Raw genomic sequence first — 19,281 nt, 5'->3', positions numbered from 1 at the left:
TGCTATTAGTACTTTTACTGCAGTAACATGTCTGAATACTTGCTTTGATCTCAGAAGGAAAGCTTGTACTTGTTATTGTCCTCCATTTATCTGACAGCGTGTTACTCTGCACATTCACAGAGTATTTTCACCGTGTAGTAGTAATAGTTTGGAGTACTTCTTCCGCTGCGTCACTGAGTCTGTTTAACGATAAAGTCTGTTCATCACATTAACATGTTGGAACTTGACGTGTGGAAAGTTCCTCGTGTTGCATTCACGGGACGAAGGAAGAACAAACACACACTGACAACAACAACCACAGTTACACAGAGACAAGAAACAAAGCTCTTATTGTGAAAATCTGCTTCCTGACAGGTGGGGCTGTGACTCATCAGGAAACAACTCAGGGAGTTCTTGTCTGTCAGCTCTTTGGACTGTCTGGAGAAACTGTAAGTTGCTGTTTGGTACTTTAACAACACGTTAGTCTTTGGTGTCTTCGGGGTTAGTTTCTGGCTCTGTGATGTTAAATATAATGTCTCTACTTCACTTCTTATTTCCTGAGAAGGTGTTAAGGACTCTTGTGTTGGAATATAAATCTCCATGTTGGTGATTTACTGGAATCAAACAGCTGATCTTTAGTTCCTTTCTCCAGCTGTCAGAAAACAAACCGTCGTCTCCATCAGAGTCAAGAGAGACAACACAACTAATGTTTCTGATAAAAGGTTCAAGGTTCGGCTTTATTGGCATTATACAACACAATTGTCCAATGAAATGCAATCGTCATTTACAGCTGGCTATGATGAAGCTAAGTTACCAACCGGGCTGCCTCTGTGGACTTTGGGCTCAAATATCAGAAGAAAAGTCAAAAATTGTCAAAAGATATTCCCAAAAGGCAACAAAAACTGAAAAAAGGAACAAAAACATAGAAAGAAAGCAGCAAAAATGTCTGAAAATGTGACCAAAACCTTAAAAAAAGGGGAAACAAAAACTTTTCCACACTGCCTATGTGTTCATAGTTTTCTCTATCTGGGCATTAGGCCTCAACGATAGGGGGAGGAAATCTAAATGTACTTTGTATGTCACGGTTTGTCAGGAATGGCTTGGACCCAAATCCAACCACACTCACAGAACACACAGCAACAGAATGAACAGCAACGTAACGCTCCCACACAAGACAAAGACAACACAGAGACTAAATACACAGGTAAACAAGAACTAACAAGAAACAGGTGACACAACAGGTGAAACAAATCAGGGCAGAACAATCAAACAGGCGGGAAAACAAAAGACAGGAAGTCAACTAGACAGGACAAGGGAGACAAGACAGACTTCAAAGACAGCACAGAGACTAAATACACAGGTAAACAAGGACTAACAACAAACAGGTGACACAACAGGTGAAACAAATCAGGGCAGAACAATCAAACAGGCGGGAAAACAAAAGACAGGACGTCAACTAGACAGGACAAGGGAGACAAGACAGACTTCAAAATAAAACAGGAAACAGAACATCACAATCATGACATTGTATTTCTACTTCACTTCTTATTTCAAGCTGTCTGCAGCAGTTAGTGTCGGTCGTTGTATTCACTGACAGGACTGATGCGGAGACAACATGACTCAGCTCTTTTATTCTCGAACTAAACCAACAAATATGGAACTGCGTCACTGTGAGCTGGCACTCCTCCAACAGGAACTAGTCTCGCTTCTTTATGATGCAACTTTGGGTTCATATTCAATAACATGTTATTAGTAGTGTCCTAATCAGGACACTCTACAGATAGAGTAGGTGTAGACCACTCTCTCAGCAATCATTTGGTTATTTTGACAGTGGCGAGAAACAACTTCTGACGTCTAAATTCCTGCATTCAGATATATTAGCATGCACACACTAGGTTTCCACAGAATGAAGCCGTAGCGCGACGCTCTTCTAAATCTCCTCGTCTTAATCCACATAAAATAGTCCACAGGACCACACGGTAAAAGTTGAACTGTTTACTTTTACATACATATAATAGGCAAAATTCCACAATGTTCATGTGCTTCATTGATGCTTCTAAAGTATTTGATCGTGTTAATCATGAGAAATTATTTTTAACAGTGGGGTCCCTGGACTTTTAATAAGAATCTTGGTTTATTGGTACTCGCATCAGACAATGAGAGTGAGATGGGGGACGTAACATCTGTCCCCTTCCAAGTGACCAATGGTGTCCGCCAGGGTGGTATTCTGTCTCCTTTTCTTTTTAATATGTATATGAATGGTTTGTATATGATATTAAATGCATGTGGTGCAGGCTGTAGGCTTGGTGACTCCCTAATTAATCACCTTATGTATGCAGATGATGTGGTCATTTCTAGCCCATATGGTGCTGGTCTCCAACAGCTTCTGAGAATATGTACACAGGACGGAGCTGATTTTGATATGAAATACAATGCCCAAAAGAGTAAGATCATGGTTATCAGGAGTAGAGAAGACAGACAGTCAACCTTCCCTGACTTCTGTCTGTCTGGTACTGCACTTAGGGTGTGTAGTGAGATTACATATTTGGGCCATATCCACTTCCAAAATCCCCTTCCAACAAATGCTGCAGAGAGCCAGAGAGAGAAGGTGAGAATGGTAAAGGAAATTGTTGTATGCCAATTATCAAAACATAAATGACTGCGTTTAGGCTCCTACAAACATCCTTATTTATTTAAAGTAGAACACAAATATATAATATAATGCAGTAAGAAGCCCTTTACATCAGGGACCTGATCTGAGCCCAGATCTGCTCTCTTTTAATTAAAGAAATCCTTAGTCGACTAACACTCAAACAGTTTGATGGACTCATGGATAGTTGATTTAATGGACAGGTCTGTAAAACTGAGTTTCTCCTCAAAGACTCCACGTTAAATCCTGTTTTGACATTCGATACCCAGGACAGAAAGGTGAGATTGATTGCCGTAACGGAGTCTTGTCTCCATTAGAGGACAGAAAGATGACATTAGTCCTGGAGTCTTCACAATGTTCCTGTTCTCCCAGAAAGAGAATGAATGACAGAGCAGGATGAGCAGAGAGCAGAAAGCATTCAGTGAAGAGATTCAGACTTTATTTTCTGCTTCATAGCTTCTAGTTTCTCCAGCAGCTTCTGTTTCTGGAGATTAAAAAGTGGTCTTCCTCTCTTTCTAACAGGACCCATCAGAGACCAGACCCTGCTGAACCTGAACCTGAACCCAGCTGTGTGTCCATGAAGAGTCAGCGGTCCATGGAGACACCACTTCTTTAACAACAGACCTGTAAGGGAGAGGAGAATAGAAATGGAGGAGAGGCTACCTGAACTGGAGGAGAGAGGATTGATGGAGAGACTTGAATGGCAGAAGGAGAGAATAACAATGGAAAAGGAAATTGAAATGTTAAGAAGAAGATTGAGGTGAGTTGTGAACATCCAGCAAACTGGAACGAGTCTCATTGGATGGAGCTACGTCCCGTCTGGGTTGTTTTGGGTCCTGTTTGTCTCATGCACACTGCTTCAAATAAAGTGTTGTTAGTGTGGAAAGGCATTATGGTAGTTGATGACTGAAATGAGAATATTTTAGCAAAATAATTTCCTGTTTCAGTCAATATCTTTGTTTAGACAACATTATATTTAGATTTTTAAAAATTAGGATTTAAAGCATTATTGTCATTTCATTGTTAATAATTAGGCCTACATACATATACATATTCATATTAATATATTTTAGACTTTAACTGAACATGTGACCCTCAATAAATGTGATTTTTCTATCAGGACCCAGCAGAAACCAGAGTCTCCTGAAGTTGAACCTGATCCTGAACCTGAACCTGAACCCAGCTGTGTGTCCTTCAAGAGCGACTGGTCATTTGATCGCCTCATTGACTTTAAAGGAGAGCAACCTTCTGCTGAAAAGAGGTAATCTGTATATAATGTAATAGTCTTCAACTCTTGACTTTAGGTAAATATTGGATCTGTTTTGGTCCAATATATTCTCTGGTGTTTTAGCTTTTTAACCCAGTTTTTTGTATAGTTTATTGAACTACTTTTGTGTTAATCTTGTTTTAGTTGCTGCTTGTATCTCCAGCAGTTTTTGTGTCTGAATATTAAAAAGTGAATTTCCATCCCTGTTGGTCTTACTCTGTGTAACAGGATCCATCAAAGACCAGACTCTGCTGAACCTGAACCCAGCTGTGTGTCCTTCAAGAGCGACAGGTCATTTGATCGCCTCATTGACTTTAAAGGAGAGCAACCCTCTGCTGAAAAGAGGTAAGCTGTTCATAATATTATAATATTACTGATTCATGTTTTAACTTGTATGTATCCATAGAAGTTTATTTAGCGTTTATTTTCAGCATCTTTCTTCTTCACATATATTTATATTCGCACATCTGAAAGCTGTCCAGTAAGACCAGTCTTCAACTGTAGATCTCAATTTAATATTGGACCTGGTTTGGTCCAATATTATCTGGTGTTTTAGCCTCATTAAAAAAAAGCATTTTAATGGTTGGGATGTATGCGCCTCAGAGTGCCTCTTCCAGGGTAACTACATCTGAACATCCCCCCTGGAGAACCAGCGACCCTTGGTAAGTGTTTGTGTCACCTGGGTCACGACACTATTTGCCATGAGAAGACTTCTGCCATTTGAGTCTGGACACTTAAGGCCAAGTTTCAGTGAGTGGGTTCATGACCAGATCCCGCCCCCACCAAGTCTCCTGACCCTAATTAGTCAAAACCCAAAATTCTTCCCAAATGTTGGGTATGGGTTTTGCCAGTTGGATGTCAGATCAGAAGTCAATAAGGGGAAGCAAAAAAGGGAACCACCATCTAACAGTATCCTCAGTCCAGGTCAGCAGTTCTCCCCGACTACAAACAGTCCATCTAAGCTCTGCTTCCCTCTCCTGAGTCGGCTGATGGTTTGCCAAAAACGTTTTGAGGCCAACAGAAGGTTTTTCACCGTTGACTCCCCAAACTTCTTCTACCGACAAATGTTTGCTTCCATGACCACAGAAGCTGCAGACCTCCTGGCATCATGATACCAGTCTGCTGCTTCAGGAGTCCTTTAGGCCAACCATGTTGTAGCCCTTGTTTACTTCTTAGTTCTTTCTGTTGATTCACTTGTGTCTGTGTGGACAGACATGATGTGAGCTAATTCTTCTGATTCCTCCACAGAGTGGACCAGGAGAGCTCAGAGGTTCCCAGTGGTCAGTCTGTCCAGCAGCATCAAACACACCTGGACTCCATCTTTATGGTCTGTACAACAACTACTTTTACATCTATACTGTTCACAATCATCTCCATGCTGTGCTTTTCAGACCAGTGGATTGTCAGTCTGTCCAACATGGATCTGATGTTTGCTTCCCTGATTTCAGTTTGATTTGTCATTCATATAATCTTCTGTTCCAGCTGCTGGAGGAGAACATCGTCACTTTTGTGAAGAACGAGCTGAAGAAGATCCAGAAGGTTCTGAGTCCAGATTACCCAGAATGCTCAGAGAGTCAGAGGGAGGATGATGATGAAGAGCAGAGGAGCAGAGACGCATTTCTGAAGATCACACTGCACTTCCTGAGGAGAATGAAGGAGGACGAGCTGGTTGACCGTCTGCAGAGCAGTAAGAGGATTTCTCTAAAGATTTAACTTACTGGACTAATGGGACGTTTACTAATGTCTCCAGAGAAGGGTCAACGTATGTTCCTGTTGCTTTATAAATTACTTAATGAGCTTTTTTGTTCTGTATTCATTCAGGAAGTCCAGCTGGAGTTTGTCGACGTAAACTCAAATCTAACCTAAACAAGAAGTTCCAGTGTGTGTTTGAGGGGATTGCTAAAGCAGGAAACCAAACCCTTCTGAATCAGATGTTCACAGAGATCTACATCATGGAGGGAGGGACTGCACAGGTCAATGAGGAACATGAGGTCAGACACATTGAAACAGCATCCAGGAAACCAGATAGACCAGAAACAATAATCAGACAAGAAGACATCTTTAAAACCCCACCTGGAAGAGATGAACCAATCAGAACAGTGATGACAATGGGAGTGGCTGGCATCGGGAAAACAGTCTTAACACAGAAATTCACTCTGGACTGGACTGAAGGCAAAGCCAACCAGGACATCCAGTTCACATTTCCATTCACCTTCAGAGAGCTGAATGTGCTAAAAGAGAGAAAGTACAGCTTGGTGGAACTTGTTGATTACTTCTTTAGTGAAACCAAAGAAGCAGGAATCTGCAGGTTTGAAGAGTTCCCGGTTGTGTTCATCTTTGACGGTCTGGATGAGTGTCGACCTCCTCTGGACTTCCTCAACTCTGAGATCCTGACTGATGTTACAAAGTCCACCTCAGTGGGTGTGCTGCTGACAAACCTCATCAGGGGGAAACTGCTTCCCTCTGCTCGCCTCTGGATAACCACACGACCTGCAGCAGCCAATCAGATCCCTCCTGAGTGTGTTGACATGGTGACAGAGGTCAGAGGGTTTACTGACCCACAGAAGGAGGAGTGCTTCAGGAAGAGATTCAGAGATGAGGAGCAGGCCAGCAGAATCATCTCCCACATCAAGACATCACGAAGCCTCCACATCATGTGCCACATCCCAGTCTTCTGCTGGATCACTGCTACAGTTCTGGAGGACGTGTTGAAGACCAGAGAGGGAGGAGAGCTGCCCAAGACCCTGACTGAGATGTACATCCACTTCCTGGTGGTTCAGTCCAAAGTGAAGAACATCAAATATGATGGAGGAGCTGAGACAGATCCACACTGGAGTCCAGAGAGCAGGAAGATGATCGAGTCTCTGGGAAAACTGGCTTTTGAGCAGCTGCAGAAAGGCAACCTGATCTTCTATGAATCAGACCTGAGAGATTGTGGCATCGATATCAGATCAGCCTCAGTGTACTCAGGAGTGTTCACACAGATCTTTAAAGAGGAGAGAGGACTGTACCAGGACAAGGTGTTCAGCTTCATCCATCTGAGTGTTCAGGAGTTTCTGGCTGCTCTTCATGTCCATCTGACATTCACCAACTCTGGAGTCAACCTGCTGTCAGAAGAACACAAAACATCAACACAGTTCTACCAGAGTGCTGTGGACAAGGTCTTACAGAGTCCAAATGGACATCTGGACTTGTTCCTCCGCTTCCTCCTTGGTCTTTCTCTGGAGACCAATCAGAATCTCCTACGAGGTCTGCTGACACAGACAGGAAGTAGCTCAGTGACCAATCAGGAAACAGTGGAGTACATCAAGAAGAATATCAGTAACAATCTGTCTGCAGAGAGAAGCATCAATCTGTTCCACTGTCTGAATGAACTGAATGATCGTTCTCTAGTGAAGGAGATCCAATGGTACCTGAGATCAGGAAGTCTCTCCAGATATAAACTGTCTCCTGCTCAGTGGTCAGCTCTGGGCTTCATCTTGCTGTCATCAGAAGAAGATCTGGACGTGTTTGACCTGAAGAAATACTGTGCTTCAGAGGAGGCTCTTCTGAGGCTGCTGCCAGTGGTCAAAGCCTCCAACAAAGCTCTGTAAGTGGGATTTATTCATCAATAAATACTCTGATATCTTTCAACAGGAGTTAAATATAATAACGTGTTTCCTTCCTGTTGTCTCTCCAGACTGAGTGGCTGTAACCTGTCAGAGAGAAGCTGTGAAGCTCTGTCCTCAGTTCTCAGCTCCCAGTCCTCTAGTCTGAGAGAGCTGGACCTGAGTAACAACAACCTGCAGGATTCAGGAGTGAAGCTGATCTCTGTTGGACTGAAGAGTCCACACTGCACACTGGAGACTCTCAGGTCAGGATTCATTAACCCATTCAACTGATGCCCATTTAAAATCTGATTAACTTTAGTTAATAAACAGCTGACATGTAGTTGTTGTGTTGATATGATAAACTTGGCCAGTAGTTATTAGACTCACTTACTTTACATGAGGGTTTTTCATAATTTGCTTTTGTTGTTGAATAATTAAATACCACAGATGATTTTAAAGATTTATTACAAATCAGGACCAAAATGTACCTGGACAACAAACAAACATAAAACAAACACATGGCTCCACGTGTTGACAGAGGGTTCCTGTGTGGTGTTCTGTGTGTTTGCAGTCTGTCAGGCTGTCTGATCTCAGAGGAAGGCTGTACTTCTCTGGTCTCAGCTCTGAGCTGCAACCCCTCCCATCTGAGAGAGCTGGACATGAGTAACAACAACCTGCAGGATTCAGGAGTGAAGCTGATCTCTGTTGGACTGAAGAGTCCACACTGCACACTGGAGACTCTCAGGTCAGGATTCATTAACCCATTCAACTGATGCCCATTTAAAATCTGATTAACTTTAGTTAATAAACAGCTGACATGTAGTTGTTGTGTTGATATGATAAACTTGGCCAGTAGTTATTAGACTCACTTACTTTACATGAGGGTTTTTCATAATTTGCTTTTGTTGTTGAATAATTAAATACCACAGATGATTTTAAAGATTTATTAGAAATCAGGACCAAAATGTACCTGGACAACAAACAAACATAAAACAAACACATGGCTCCACGTGTTGACAGAGGTTCCTGTGTGGTGTTCTGTGTGTTTGCAGTCTGTCAGGCTGTCTGATCTCAGAGGAAGGCTGTACTTCTCTGGTCTCAGCTCTGAGCTGCAACCCCTCCCATCTGAGAGAGCTGGACATGAGTAACAACAACCTGCAGGATTCAGGAGTGAAGCTGATCTCTGTTGGACTGAAGAGTCCACACTGCACACTGGAGACTCTCAGGTCAGGATTCATTAACCCATTCAACTGATGCCCATTTAAAATCTGATTAACTTTAGTTAATAAACAGCTGACATGTAGTTGTTGTGTTGATATGATAAACTTGGCCAGTAGTTATTAGACTCACTTACTTTACATGAGGGTTTTTCATAATTTGCTTTTGTTGTTGAATAATTAAATACCACAGATGATTTTAAAGATTTATTAGAAATCAGGACCAAATGTACCTGGACAACAAACAAACATAAAACAAACACATGGCTCCACGTGTTGACAGAGGGTTCCTGTGTGGTGTTCTGTGTGTTTGCAGTCTGTCAGGCTGTCTGATCTCAGAGGAAGGCTGTACTTCTCTGGTCTCAGCTCTGAGCTCCAACCCCTCCCATCTGAGAGAGCTGGACATGAGTAACAACAACCTGCAGGATTCAGGAGTGAAGCTGATCTCTGTTGGACTGAAGAGTCCACACTGCACACTGGAGACTCTCAGGTCAGGATTCATTAACCCATTCAACTGATGCCCATTTAAAATCTGATTAACTTTAGTTAATAAACAGCTGACATGTAGTTGTTGTGTTGATATGATAAACTTGGCCAGTAGTTATTAGACTCACTTACTTTACATGAGGGTTTTTCATAATTTGCTTTTGTTGTTGAATAATTAAATACCACAGATGATTTTAAAGATTTATTACAAATCAGGACCATAATGTACCTGGACAACAAACAAACATAAAACAAACACATGGCTCCACGTGTTGACAGAGGGTTCCTGTGTGGTGTTCTGTGTGTTTGCAGTCTGTCAGGTTGTCTGATCTCAGAGGAAGGCTGTTCTTCTCTGGTCTCAGCTCTGAGCTCCAACCCCTCCCATCTGAGAGAGCTGGACCTGAGCTACAATCATCCAGGAGACTCAGGAGTGAAGCTACTGTCAGCTGGACTGGAGGATCCTCTCTGGAGACTGGAAACTCTCAGGTACAAACACAGATGAATATGAAGGAGATATTTGTATTGGAAGTTTTAAAGGAGAACATCTCCAGGAACTAAAATGATAACTCAGTCTGCTTTCTACGCTGTAACAAGAGTGTGTGGATGAAGCATTAATCTACTCTTTCGGCAGACTAGTTAGCTAGAGGCTTAAAATGTCAGTTGCTGGTGCTACATGGCTCATGAGCTCGATCAGAGATGTACACTGACGTCTGGACCAATTATTGTACAAAGTTCCTCTTGTGCTGGGAGAGTACCGGCTCTAAGTTCAAAAAGTCCCTCAAAATGCTCTTTCCTAGTTCCTGCGGTGCAAACACAATAAATGTGTGTGTGAGAGTGATGTAATGTTGATGTTTCTCTACAGAGAAAGGTCCACTGTTGCACCAAATGCTTGCTCTTGGGGGAATTGTTGGGTCTCTGTAAATGATAGTGTGGCAGTGTCAACAGCAGCTGTAATCCTGTACGCACTGTGCGTAACCTTTTTTCTATGAGACGCTCATCTAATGATCATTATTTATATGTTATTTCACCCACAAGCCATCCACTATTAATCAGAATATTCATTGTTATGACTCGATATGAGACATAGAGTCTCATTCTCAAGAGAGACCTGTTAAGGACAGTTACAGACAGACAAACAGATTACAATGGTATACACAATATGTACTATATAATATTTAAACTAAAGACTTAGGGATAGTCGGACTCGTTTCAGGTGAGAGTTGGCCTCCGCCAGGGCTGCGCTTTGTCACCAATCCTGTTTGTAGTATTTATGGACAGGATATCGAGGCGTAGTCGGGGTGGAGAGGGGTTGCAGTTCGGTGGGCTGGGGATCTCATCGCTGCTTTTTGCAGATGATGTGGTCCTGATGGCATCATCGGCCTGTGACCTTCAGCACTCACTGGATCGGTTCGCAGCCGAGTGTGAAGCGGCTGGGATGAGGATCAGCACCTCTAAATCGGAGGCCATGGTTCTCAGCAGGAAACCGATGGAGTGCCTTCTCCAGGTAGGGAATGAGTCCTTACCCCAAGTGAAGGAGTTCAAGTACCTTGGGGTCTTGTTCGCAGTGAGGGGACAATGGAGGCGGGAGATTGGTCGGAGAATCGGCACAGCAGGTGCGGTATTACATTCAATTTATCGCACCGTTGTGACGAAAAAGAAAGCTGAGCCAGAAGGCAAAGCTCTCAATCTACCGGTCAGTTTTTGTTCCTACCCTCACCTATGGTCATGAAGGCTGGGTCATGACCGAAAGAACAAGATCCAGGGTACAAGCGGCCGAAATGGGTTTCCTCAGGAGGGTAGCTGGCGTCTCCCTTAGAGATAGGGTGAGAAGCTCAGTTATCTGTGAGGAGCTCGGAGTAGAGCCGCTGCTCCTTTGCGTCGAAAGGAGCCAGTTGAGGTGGTTCGGGCATCTGGTAAGGATGCCCCCTGGGTGCCTCCCTAGGGAGGTGTTCCAGGCACGTCCAGCTGGGAGGAGGCCTCAGGGGAGACCCAGGACTAGGTGGAGGGATTATATCTCTAACCTGGCCTGGGAACGCCTCGGGATCCCCCAGTCGGAGCTGGTTAATGTGGCCCGGGAAAGGGAAGTTTGGGGTCCCCTGCTGGAGCTGCTACCCCCGCGACCCGACCCCGGATAAGCGGATGAAGATGGATGGATGGAAAGACTTAGGGCGTTTTCACACATACTTCATTTGGTCCGGACTTTCGGACTTTTCAGTTTGATCCGAACTAAAATTACAGGTGTGAAACCTCCCCCGGACCACGGTCTGGATCAAAAGACCACATTATGGTCCGATAAAAAGAGGTGGTCTCGGTCCGGACCAAACCGGTTCGTTTATAGTGTGAAAGGACCAAATACAAGAAGCTCTGGCAGGCTCTCCTCGTGTTACAAGACCAGGGGAAGCTCCTTTAAGGGGGTGATAGAGTGATGATATAGGGTATTTCACACCTCCTTAGGGTCTCCTAATAGGATATGTAGCATTGGTTGGGCTGAAAATGGCCCGAATGCTATTTTATTAGGCTCTTAACTACCCTGTGAAAGAGCAGCAGTCAGTAGAGGAGAGCAGCAGTCAGTAGGAGAGAGCAGCAGTCAGTAGGAGAGAGCAGCAGTCAGTAGGAGAGAGCAGCAGTCAGTAGGAGAGAGCAGCAGTCAGTAGGAGAGAGCAGCAGTCAGTAGAGGAGAGCAGCAGTCAGTAGGAGAGAGTAGCAGTCAGTAGAGGAGAGAGCAGCGGTCAGTAGAGGAGAGAGCAGCAGTCAGTAGGAGAGCAGCAGTCAGTAGAGGAGAGCAGCAGTCAGTAGGAGAGAGCAGCAGTCAGTAGGAGAGCAGCAGTCAGTAGGAGAGAGTAGCAGTCAGTAGAGGAGAGAGCAGCAGTCAGTAGGAGAGAGCAGTCAGTAGAGGAGAGCAGCAGGCAGTAGGAGAGACTAGCAGTCAGTAGGAGAGAGCAGCAGTCAGTAGAGAGAGCAGCAGTCAGTAGGAGAGAGCGAGTCAGTAGGGAGAGCAGCAGTCAGTAGGGAGAGAGCAGCAGGCAGTAGGAGAGAGCAGCAGTCAGTAGGGAGAGAGCAGCAGTCAGTAGGGAGAGAGCAGCAGTCAGTAGGAGAGAGCAGCAGTCAGTAGGGGAGAGCAGCAGTCAGTAGGAGAGAGCAGCAGTCAGTAGAGGGAGAGCAGCAGTCAGTAGGGAGAGAGCAGCAGTCAGTAGGAGAGAGCAGCAGTCAGTAGGAGAGAGCAGCAGTCAGTAGGAGAGAGTAGCAGTCAGTAGGGGAGAGCAGCAGTCAGTAGGAGAGAGCAGCAGTCAGTAGGGGAGAGCAGCAGTCAGTAGGAGAGAGTAGCAGTCAGTAGGAGAGAGCAGCAGTCAGTAGGAGAGAGCAGCAGTCAGTAGGAGAGAGTAGCAGTCAGTAGAGGAGAGCAGCAGTCAGTAGGAGAGAGCAGCAGTCAGTAGAGGAGAGCAGCAGTCAGTAGGGAGAGCAGCAGTCAGTAGAGAGAGCAGCAGTCAGTAGGGAGAGCAGCAGTCAGAGGGAGAGCAGCAGTCGTAGGAGAGAGCAGCAGTCAGTAGGAGAGAGTAGCAGTCAGTAGAGGAGAGCAGCAGTCAGTAGGAGAGAGCAGCAGTCAGTAGGAGAGAGCAGCAGTCAGTAGGAGAGAGCAGCAGTCAGTAGAGGAGAGCAGCAGTCAGTAGAGGAGAGCAGCAGTCAGTAGAGGAGAGCGGCAGTCAGTAGGAGAGAGCAGCAGTCAGTAGGAGAGAGCAGCAGTCAGTAGGAGAGAGTAGCAGTCAGTAGGAGAGAGCAGCAGTCAGTAGGAGAGAGCAGCAGTCAGTAGGAGAGAGCAGCAGTCAGTAGGAGAGAGCAGCAGTCAGTAGAGGAGAGCAGCAGTCAGTAGAGGAGAGAGCAGCAGGCAGTAGAGGAGAGCAGGGTCCTCCCCCTGAACATTTTGAGCATTAAACACTTCATTTCCTGCATTCTGGTGAATTTTTATGCACTTATTTCTACCTTTTTCTGAATCAATTTATGCTGGAAATATCTTTATGTAAAGGGAAACATAGATTACAATCCAAACATAAAAACATAATGGAATATATTGCAATAAGGCTCTCAGGCATTCTGTATTGCTTTCAATGCAGTAAACAGCTTTAGAGGAGGACGGTTGTTGTGCGTACTATGAAGTAAAATCCTGACTCAGACCTCCTCTATCTGGAAAGTGTCCTGAGATAACTTCTCTTATGATTGGACACTTTAAAGGAAATTAAACTGAATTATATATTTTAATTGATTGACAGCCCAAATATGAATATAAATGAGTAAATTCCAGCCCTACATGTGATCAGGATGAAGCTGTGTGAGAGTGATGTAATGCCCCCCCCCCCCTCCCCTTTCAGGGTGGAGCCTGCTGGAGTCAGATGGTTGACACCAGGTCCATGGAGATGTAAGTGTGTTTTTACATTTCATTCATCAAACTGTGACATCACTCATTCAACCCTCTGATGTCATCATCAAAGTGCTGATTGGTTAATAACTGCAGCTGTGTTGTGTCTCCTTCTCTCCGTCAGATTCCTGTGAACTCACAGTCGACACAAACACAGTGAACAGAAGCCTCAAACTGTCTGACAACAACAGGAAGGTGACACGTAGTGGAGGAGGATCAGCCATATCCTGATCATCCAGAGAGGTTTGACTTCTGGTCATCAGCTGCTGTGTAGAGATGGTCTGACTGGTCGCTGTTACTGGGAGGTCGAGAGGAGAGGAGGGGTTTATATATCGGTGAGTTACAGAGGAATCAGGAGGAGAGGACACAGTTATGACTGTTTGTTTGGAGGTAATGATCAGTCCTGGAGTCTGATCTGCTCTGATGGTCATTACTCTGTCTGTCACAATAAGAGAGAAACATCCATCTCCTCCTCCTCTGTCTCTAAGAGAGTAGCAGTGTATGTGGACGTTCCTGCTGGCTCTCTGTCCTTCTACACAGTCTCCTCTGACTCACTGATCCTCCTCCACACCTTCAACACCACATTCACTCAGCCTCTCTATCCTGGGTTCTGGGTTCTGGTCTCCTGGTTCCTCAGTGTCTCTGAGTCCTGTGTAGGACGGAGAGTCTCCTCCTGTTTCTCACTGCTGATCAGTTGAGTCTGTACAGGATCACACTTACAGAAATATTTCAGCTTATTGTTATGAACTAATGAATGAACTTTGTATGAAATAATTCAGAATGATTGAACAGATTCCTCGTGAACATTGTAAACTTCCTCCACTTCCAGTCCTTTAAAGATGGAAGCTGTGATCATGAAACTGTAGAAATGCCGTTGACTTGTGTCATGTTTAGTTTGAGTTCTGTCTCTTTTCACAATAAAAGCATGAAGTTACTGTGATGTGTTTGTCAAGTACTCAGTTTAGTTTAAAGGGTTAGGACAAATATAAAGAACGTGTGTGTATATATATATATATATATATATATATATATATATCGTGAGTTAAAAAGTTAAACTTGTGTAACAGTTAGCGAGGAAAAACACAACATGTAGAACTAAACTAAAGCGTGAACAAATGTTTTGCTGTGTCCATAAGACAATAATGGCGACTCCGGGTCGACACAGACATACCCTAATATGGGTCTAATGAAATTATTAATTAATTAAACCCAACTATAATCAGCTGACTTGTGGCACAGGTTGAAGGAGACTGTTAGTGCTGAGATAGGCCTACACCAGGGTGTCAGACTCAGTTTCCCAGAGGGCCACACTGGAAAATGAGAATCACATCAAAAGGGCCAGACATGTAGATTATTGACGTGTTTATTTAAGAGAAAAAGTCAAATATTTTGACTGTATTATTGCATGTCTCATATACTGTAGTCTTCTCACTTACATGTTGGTTCCTCAGCCAGCGACAAATACGTTGAGAAAAGCGCCAAAAACGTTAGTCAAAAAGGTGAAAAAAAGCGTCAACATTTTCTGAAAAAGTGACAAAAACATCAGAAAATGAAAAAAAACATCGTAAAAAGCACCAAAAACTTCCGAAAAAGTGGCAATGCTTTGAGTAAAGCATCCAAAACGTTAAAACAAAGTGCCTAAAGCATTGAAAAAAAGCACATTAACCGCCGTTAAAAAGCACCAAAAATGTAAAAAAATAAATAAAATAAAAGCACCAAAAACTTGGTGGGCCTAAATCTGTTGAGGACTGCGCGGAGGATCAAAACCTGAGAGGGTCCGGACTCAAGTTTGACACGTGCAGCCTCCACATTCTTCGTATGAGATGGCCCAATATAACAGCGATAAATGATCACGTTTGTACATGGCTGACAGGTTTCATTTTTACCCCAAAATGGAATAAAGTGTGAAGTGGGGTCATGCCAGTTTGTTGTACATCAGTTAGGTTTTGGTGTGTGAGCCAAAGATGAACCTACTCACTGTTTCCAGGCTGCCATTTGTCCATGTTAAATTGTGATGTCACCAGTTAACATGGGCGTATATATTTCTCTCATATGTTAACCTGCGTTAACTTAGACTAAAAGTCCAATAAAAGTCCAATATATAGATAGAAACCACTAACTCATTTCAGCGGGGTGTGGTGTTGTGATGTAGACGATGTAGAAGCTGGTCTGTCAACGTTTTGTCCACAGGTTCAAATCCCAGCTAGATCTGTAGTTTGTTGTTTTCTTTTATTTTTTTCCGTTCATACAGTATGTGTTGTATTTGTGTGGATAAACGGACATGTATTACATATAAACTGGTGATGTTTTCAGTGCTATCCATTATTTTGTCTCACTTGCAAACACTTGGTGAAAATGTGGACCTCTGGCGCTGGAGGGGCGGAGGCAGAGCAGAACACGGTTTCATGCAAACATCACCAGCTAAACTGGCACAGCGCCACTTTTTTTCAACGCTTATGTTGACGTTTTTTTGCCACTGTGTTTTTAAACGTGTCGCCCGCTGTGGATCCCCAACAGAGAAGAGTCTGAGTGATTGAGGGACCACAGCGTCCTCTGAGGACGCGTCTTCACTTCTACGTTGGACGCCAAATGTTGATTGGTGATTAAATGAAGGACTGGTTCCCATACCGGGAGTTGAACCCGGGCCACCTGGGTGAAAACCAGGAATCCTGACCGCTAGACCATATGGGACTCACGCTCTGCAGCAGAAGATATGAGCTTCTTCCAGCTACGTGAGATGGATTTCACACGTCTTTGGTTTGTTTCACCTAAAGGCCCTGACACACCAACCTGATAATCAGCCGTCTGGCGAGGTCGGTGACTCGAGTCTGGTCGGTGTGTTCTGTGCCGTCGTCAGCTGGAGGAGCCGTCAGCGTTCATTTAAACCCAGACAAAGATGATCTCCTGCGTAGCTCAAGGCAAATGATTATCTTCAGCTGGAGCGCATGAGTCCCATATGGTCTAGCGGTCAGGATTCCTGGTTTTCACCCAGGCGGCCCGGGTTCAACTCCCGGTATGGGAACCAGTGTTTGGTTCAGTCATCAAACAATGTTTGGTCTACAACATTGGTATATGGATGGAATAGCAGCTGTGTTGACATATATTTGTGTTTATTACTGCACCAATGTTGTAGAAATAAACACAAATATATGTCAACACAGCTGCTATTCCATTTCAGAAACACCAGCAAGCAGGTGATGTGTGGTGATGAATAGCTGTGGTTGTTTTGAGCATTTTGTCTCTCATCCGAGAGACTTCTCCAGTTCTTCAGAAGTCTCTGAGATGATGGATGAAATGTTTCCAGTTGATTTTAGCCGTGATGACGCTCAGATAACGCAGGAGACAGACTTACTGTACGTACACACCGCCACCGACTTGAGCTTCTAAAGATACCGGAAGTCATTCATTTTCAATGGAAGCTTTTCTCTCAGCTGCAAGGAGCGTTTCACGTGTCTTTGTTTCTCGTCACCTAAGAGACCAAAGAGCTTCAGTTCGGCCGTGTTTGACATTTGGCTTTAGTGCCGGAACGCGTCAGAGTTGATTTATTGTGATATGAGTCTAATTAAACAAGTGAAACGGCACGACGGTTAAACCAGAACGGAGGCAGCAGAGTTTCCAAATGTTGAAGGTTAAGGGGCTCTGAAACGCTGCAGTAGTGCGGACGCCAGACGTAAACGTAGCAGAAGATATTAGCTTCCAGCTACGTGAGATGGATTTCACGCTTCACCTTAGAGGCAAAAGTGTTTTTTTCAACATTTTAGTCACTTCTTTCTGAGTTTTTGTCGCTTTTTTAAAGGTTTTATTTCAAAGTTTTTTACACCTTTCTCTGATATTTGTAGCCTTTTGATGTTGAGTTTTTTTTCTACAATTTGTTTTTGTCTCTTTTCTGAGTCCATGCAGACGTGTCCCGGGAGTTTCAGGGGCTCGGAAACGCAGCACAAGATACTAGTTTCTTCCAGCTACGTGAGATGGATTTCACGCGTCACCTAAAAGACAGAAGAGAGAACTTCAGTCTGAAATCTCCACCAGCGCTGTAACTAAGCTGCTGTTGAACATGTCCATATCAGGACTGGTTTCACTGGGTGAAAACCAGGAATCCTGACCGCTAGACCATATGGGACTCACACTCTGTAATGTTTTCTGTTTTTCTTGCCAATCAGGTTAAAAAAGGCAACACATACACAGGAACATACAGTACATAGAAGACAATCACATAGACAGACAGTCATTCCAACCAGTAAACAGCTGTAGAGACCTTGTGCTATTGCAACTTCCCATAAAGTATCTGGTGCAGTCTATAAGGTGCATTTAGTCCAGGTCTACTCTGCAAGGTGCCTGAGCATTAAGGAGCCTAATTGTTTGAAAAAGAGAAAACATTACAGAGCATGAGTCCCGTATGGTCTAGCGGTCAGGATTCCTGGTTTTCACCCAGGCGGCCCGGGTTCAACTCCCGGTATGGGAACCAGTCTTTGGTTCAGTCATCAAACAATGTTTGGTCTACAACATTGGTATATGGATGGAATAGCAGCTGTGTTGACATATATTTGTGTTTATTACTGCACCAATGTTGTAGAAATAAACACAAATATATGTCAACACAGCTGCTATTCCATTTCAGAAACACCAGCAAGCAGGTGATGTGTGGTGATGAATAGCTGTGGTTGTTTTGAGCATTTTGTCTCTCATCCGAGAGACTTCTCCAGTTCTTCAGAAGTCTCTGAGATGATGGATGAAATGTTTCCAGTTGATTTTAGCCGTGATGACGCTCAGATAACGCAGGAGACAGACTTACTGTACGTACACACCGCCACCGACTTGAGCTTCTAAAGGATACCGGAAGTCATTCATTTTCAATGGAAGCTTTTCTCTCAGCTGCAAGGAGCGTTTCACGTGTCTTTGTTTCTCGTCACCTAAGAGACCAAAGAGCTTCAGTTCGGCCGTGTTTGACATTTGGCTTTAGTGCTGGAACACGTCAGAGTTGATTTATTGTGATATGAGTCTAATTAAACAAGTGAAACGGCACGACGGTTAAACCAGAACGGAGGCAGCAGAGTTTCCAAATGTTGAAGGTTAAGGGGCTCTGAAACGCTGCAGTAGTGCGGACGCCAGGCGTAAACGTAGCAGAAGATATTAGCTTCTTCCAGCTACGTGAGATGGATTTCACGCTTCACCTTAGAGGCAAAAGTGTTTTTTTCAACATTTTAGTCACTTCTTTCTGAGTTTTTGTCGCTTTTTTAAAGGTTTTATTTCAAAGTTTTTTACACCTTTCTCTGATATTTGTAGCCTTTTGATGTTGAGTTTTTTTTCTACAATTTGTTTTTGTCTCTTTTCTGAGTCCATGCAGATGTGTCCCGGGAGTTTCAGGGGCTCGGAAACGCAGCACAAGATATTAGTTTCTTCCAGCTACGTGAGATGGATTTCACGCGTCACCTAAAAGACAGAAGAGAGAACTTCAGTCTGAAATCTCCACCAGCGCTGTAACAAAGCTGCTGTTGAACATGTCCATATCAGGACTGGTTTCACTGGGTGAAAACCAGGAATCCTGACCGCTAGACCATATGGGACTCACGCTCTGTAATGTTTTCTGTTTTTCTTGCCAATCAGGTTAAAAAAGGCAACACATACACAGGAACATACAGTACATAGAAGACAATCACATAGACAGACAGTCATTCCAACCA

The 19,281-nt window shown here is 43.9% G+C and overlaps 3 non-coding genes and 1 pseudogene across 4 annotated transcripts in view; 3 read left to right on the top strand and 1 right to left on the bottom strand.

Moving 5' to 3' along the window:
- Positions 1-14,535, top strand: part of LOC144521741 (uncharacterized) — a 16,136-nt pseudogene extending 1,601 nt beyond the window's left edge. The window contains exons 2-15 of the transcript XR_013502351.1: positions 355-428; positions 3,152-3,389; positions 3,750-3,890; positions 4,125-4,241; positions 5,145-5,223; positions 5,379-5,583; positions 5,718-7,485; positions 7,576-7,749; positions 8,058-8,231; positions 8,539-8,712; positions 9,020-9,193; positions 9,502-9,675; positions 13,554-13,600; positions 13,725-14,535. The product of XR_013502351.1 is annotated as an uncharacterized LOC144521741 (transcript). The remainder of the gene's footprint in view (positions 1-354; positions 429-3,151; positions 3,390-3,749; positions 3,891-4,124; positions 4,242-5,144; positions 5,224-5,378; positions 5,584-5,717; positions 7,486-7,575; positions 7,750-8,057; positions 8,232-8,538; positions 8,713-9,019; positions 9,194-9,501; positions 9,676-13,553; positions 13,601-13,724) is intronic.
- Positions 14,536-16,219: 1,684 nt separating this feature from the next.
- On the bottom strand, positions 16,220-16,291 carry trnae-uuc (transfer RNA glutamic acid (anticodon UUC)). The gene has a single exon. It is a non-coding gene; the product is annotated as a tRNA-Glu (tRNA).
- A 259-nt stretch (positions 16,292-16,550) lies between these two features.
- On the top strand, positions 16,551-16,622 carry trnae-uuc (transfer RNA glutamic acid (anticodon UUC)). Its single transcript has one exon. It is a non-coding gene; the product is annotated as a tRNA-Glu (tRNA).
- Positions 16,623-17,990: 1,368 nt separating this feature from the next.
- Positions 17,991-18,062, top strand: trnae-uuc (transfer RNA glutamic acid (anticodon UUC)). The gene has a single exon. It is a non-coding gene; the product is annotated as a tRNA-Glu (tRNA).
- Positions 18,063-19,281: the final 1,219 nt, after the last annotated feature.

The sequence above is a fragment of the Sander vitreus genome, chromosome 8 (genome assembly GCF_031162955.1).
Source record: "Sander vitreus isolate 19-12246 chromosome 8, sanVit1, whole genome shotgun sequence".
Taxonomy (NCBI): domain Eukaryota; kingdom Metazoa; phylum Chordata; class Actinopteri; order Perciformes; family Percidae; genus Sander; species Sander vitreus.
The sequence above is the reverse complement of the archived record's forward strand: the minus strand, read 5'-3'. Positions and strand labels throughout refer to the sequence as shown.